The sequence below is a fragment of the Ixodes scapularis genome, unplaced genomic scaffold (assembly GCF_016920785.2).
Source record: "Ixodes scapularis isolate PalLabHiFi unplaced genomic scaffold, ASM1692078v2 PGA_scaffold4__175_contigs__length_147842914, whole genome shotgun sequence".
Lineage (NCBI taxonomy): Eukaryota > Metazoa > Arthropoda > Arachnida > Ixodida > Ixodidae > Ixodes > Ixodes scapularis.
The window spans coordinates 126,567,784-126,572,623 of NW_024609879.1; positions in this window are offsets into that span (position 1 = coordinate 126,567,784).

Below are 4,840 nucleotides of genomic sequence, written 5' to 3' on the forward strand. Positions count from 1 at the left end.
ACCTTTTTCGGTTAAAACCGAATTTCCATAAATGAATTCGGCGTACGTTTATCGGTTTAAACCGAAAACTCCGAACCCTACCTATAGGGCACGAGCAGGCGCAGTAACCCCGGCGTTAGCCTTCTGAGGCCCGTAATAGAGAGATCCTACAACTGCTTGATCGTGGTCACGTTTTTTATGGCCCGCGTTTGCAACACGAGCTGCGACTCCGAGGTGGTGACGATCAAGCATTTGATCGTCTGCAAACATGTCTTTCTGGATGGATGGATGTGTATACCCTTTGTAACAGGCGGTAGCTTGCGCCACCTAGCCTTTCTTTCCGGTTTCCTCCTCGCCACGCGAAAACGCGGCGCATGCGCACTTGCGACCGATTGCCTCGGGAGGTGTTTCTCCATTAAAGTTTCGTCCCCCCCCCCTCCCCCCCTGGTTTAAGATGAACCCTATCTCTTTAATCTAGGCTCTCCATCTCCTGCCCCCTATGCCTGTCCCCAACGAAGGTGGCGCCTCCACCCTGAAGCAACGGCGGCGGCGCGCAACTTCTCGGACGGCGCGGCCCCTCGTTATATTTTCCTCCGTTCGACAGGCATAGAGTATCTGCAGGAGGCATTGACGTACGACTCGGGTATATAGGTGTGGGCAATGCGCGTGCGCAGATACCAGATTCGCTGTAAGTTAAAACGTCTGCGCATGCGAAGTGCCAACAGCAGTGCCATGCCGACAGAACGGCGTGGGGCGTTGCCTCTAGTGCGCACTCGGTTTATTTGAAGGTGCCGTATGTTCCGAAGATATAACACGCAAAAAAAAAAAAAAAAGTTTGGTCGGGGGGAAAAATGTTTTGCCTTTAAAGATTGCACCTGCTAACCCAGACCGCAAAAAAAAAAAAAAAAAAATCATATTCACCACGTTTTAAAAATACCTGCTTCATAATCTCACAAAACGTTCTGTATCATACATAAATCATCATAGAAATCGTCGGTCATTAATAAAATCTGTCTCACCCCGTCATATTGAATGATTGTGAAAAAATAAATCATTTTATAGTGCGCACCGCGTAGAAATCTTTAGACGTGTATATAGTGCACGGACTCTAAGTCCCAAAAATGATAAAATTTATATCCGTTTCCTGCGGTTCATCTTTGATAGTTTCTGTGACGCTCCTCCGGAACCGCTAGACAGCCCCCCCCCCCCCCCCCCCCCTTTTTTTTTTCGGGAAAACTTTATTCCTAATTGTCGCCAAACTTGTAGGAACGAAGTGTCGTAGGAAACACGAAGGCACTTCAAGAAACGCGTGGAGCCGCTCGACAATTTCCCGCAGTACAAAAACAAAACCAAATTGGTCGCTTTTTCTTTTTCTTTTTTTTTTCGGGTTATTCATGATTGTTTAAACCAGCAAACCAACCAGTCAAAAACCTTGCGCATAAAAAGAAAAAAAAACACAAAAGAGACGATTGAATAATGCAGTTCGTGAATTGGGGGCCAATAGACTGATAGTTATGGACAGCTATAAGCTTGGAGAGTCACGACGATGCCATTGAATCCGCAGGCCGGAGCAACCAAAGAAAACAAAAGACTGTACCCTGCAAACAGGGTGTCGAACCGGTCACCATTTCGTTTCGGTTCGGTTCCGGTTTAAGGTAGCGCACATCATATCACTCCGGTTACCGGTTTTAATAAGCGCGAACCGGTTTGAACCGCTTCCTAGCTCGAACACTGAGCACTTCCTGTAGCCTTTTCTGAGCACGAAATACTTGCAGTAGACCCATCTCAAAACTAGGCCCCTTCAGGCAGATATTAAAACCCCGGCACAGTGACGTGCGCAAAGGACATCATCAATGTGGCAAGACTACTATACTTGTATAATACTGTTCTACCTGAACTATATATAAGCGATCGGCTTTCCATTTTTATGGTGTCTTTTGCACACGCAGCTCTGCAGCGTTTCAAACTCTGCCAGAATAGGGCGTAATTTCGAAATGGGTTTATAGACCTTACCAAAAAAGAGCTTGTGGCCGGTGCAACCTTTAGTGTTTGTGCGTATATAGCGACGAACACGCACGTGCTGGGCTGTGACGATCGCACGCTGGGCAGTGATTTTGTAAACGGTAAAAAGATATCTAGCTGGACTTCTTGCCCTCGGTAAGTTTTCGTTTGTTTCGCTCTTCACACACGTGTTTGTTTCGACATGCTGCGTGTTTTCGGCGTTCAGTAAGATGTCGCAGCTATGCCCCGGAGTAGCTGACGGGGGAACGACAGGAAAAAAATCTGGACTAAAACAAAGAAACAGGTACGTCAAGTGCGCAGGTGGGGTAGTTTGTCGAATCCCGTTAATCTGTGGTCGTGTATATATACATCGGCCAGACTGGCCGTCGTGTCAATGACCGGTAACACGTGAGCGTGCACTGTCGCTACGGTCAACTTCGGTAGGCCACCTTCCTTTACACTGCGTCACTTGCTTGTGTGGGCCGAAATTTGAGAGCACCACGGTTTTGGGGAGGGGGCTGACAAGTCTGCACGCGAATTGCTGGAATCCTACGAGATAGAAAAGGAAGGAGTCCAGTGCGTCAGCCAAACGTCGATATATTTACATAAAAAAATATATAGCTGTTTTGAGCACGTGTTGATGCTGCGACGGTCTGGTAATTTTTCATTAAACGCTCAGTTGAAGTCCCAGCGCTAGTCCTGTCCATTCCTTTCCTGCGTCCGTCTTTGTTTGCGCACTGCTACCAATTTGTTACCTTTTTTTATTGTAACCCATCTCCTATCAAATACCGCCAGGAGTGCTGAAAGTGTTTAAATAAATAAATAAATAAAAATAAATAACTTATACAAAAGTGGGGGCGTATTGAAATCATTATATTTATTCGGAGTTATTTCATCCCACAGCGAAAGAGGAATATATTTGATCAACCCCACAAGAGTGTTTAGACGTTATGCCGTTCCGTAGAGTTATATATACTTATGGAGCCCTTCTGTTCGTGTGTATTAACATGGATGTTGTCTATCGTCGATTCGTTCAAGTTGGCTCGAAGCGGTGAAAGCACAAACTTGATACCTGAGAAGGTTCGCTCTACGCCGACTTACGTAGCTGGCGCTGCCAGAGCAACCTTGGCTAGCTGATAGAGTTCTGGTCGTTCAAGCTTGCGGTTCTCAGTAACTTGTAACGTAACGAGTAAAGTAATCCGTTACTTTTCAGCGAAAGTAATTTGTAATGATAATCCATTACATTTGAGGCCCCGGTAATTTGTAACTATAACCCCTTACATTTTTCAAGTAACTAGCACAGGTCTGCTTCCAACGCGCTGTGTTGTCTCCAACGGCCCACGTTTTTCGTCTTCTTTTTCTTTCTCTGTAAGGTAACACTCCAAACAGGTTGAAGAAAAGATTGTGTTTCACTGAAATGGACCACAGGCGACCCTACAAACTATATACTGCCGATGCTGCGCAGTTCTTGTCCCAGCTTCCTTCAGCGTGTCGCAGCACTCAAGCAGAAGGTCACGTGGTGCGCTCTCGGTGCTCAATTGGCTAAATGGCTCATCGACTGCAACTAGGGTCCATCTTGAGGTCAAACATTCGCGGACGCATGGGCCTCTGTGCCTACAATGGCACAATCCGCTCCGACACTTGGACATTACGTAGCCAAGCGGCCAAACGGTGCTTTGAAATCACCGCCGCCACTCCCGCGTCGCCAGTGTCTATCTAAGAAACAAAGTGAAGTTGAAGCTCTCCAGATGCCCAAGTAGAGGCGGGAACTGAGCGAGCTCGCTGACCACGCGGTCTCTTTGTGTCTCATGGTTTGGATGATGTATTCTTTTATTACCTATGCAATAAAAAAGAAATGTAAAAATATCTCACAGTATGTGGGATTAGTCTTGGCAATATCAGCAATAGATACACCCGCAACTTTTCCCGTTAAGACCAATTATTGACACAATTGGCCCTGAACCACTTTCGTTGAACCGGTCACCGCCATATCAAATGATCATATCCTTCCGGTTCGGGTTCAATAGAAAGCGTTCGACTTCGGTTTCGGTTTTGTACCGGTTTGGTCAAAAATTACGGTCTTTGGTCCGGTTTTCGGTTCGGGTTCGGGTTCGGTTCGACACTCTGCCTGCAACACATCAAGTGACTCGACTACGCGGCATCTCAATTGGTCGAAGCCGGAAACAGACGATTTTGTGGAAGCATGTCTGAGCCGGCACTGTTCGAGAAAGGAACAGAAGGTATATAAAAACAAGAAAAAAAAAATAGAAAACAAAGTAGGAAAGATATAGAGAGCTGTGGGTATATTTAGCGGAGGTTTTCTATGGATACCGAATATCCTCAACATTATACGATTCAAGGTCTCAATCTACACTATAAAGAAATCTATATTAAAAGGGTCTTGTTTTGTGCACGTGTGACTCCCAGCATCCACTGACACCGCGCAACATGATTAAAATCTGACGAAAGACTGCAATCATTACGATACTTTAATGATGTCGCACACCGTAACTTGAGCATGTAAGAAACAAAAATGATAACTCGAAAACGGCTGTCAATCGTGCGCGAGGCGGCTGTTCCTTAAAGAAAAAGGGAGAAAAACCAATATCATAAAAAAGCAACCCGGGAATCAGTCACAGCATTCGTTGCACAGAAAGAGACCTCCCATGTTAGCTCAAAATATGTGTCGGTGACGCTCGATATGCCAAACATTTCCTACTGACACCAGATGGCATTCACTTCTTCCTATACTTGCTCCCTCTTAAATGCCAAAGTTTGAGGTCCGTAATCCTCATTAAACTTCGGGGACGCGTGTACTGAATTTGATGCATGGTCGAGCACGATTCGGTCCGCCGCCGGA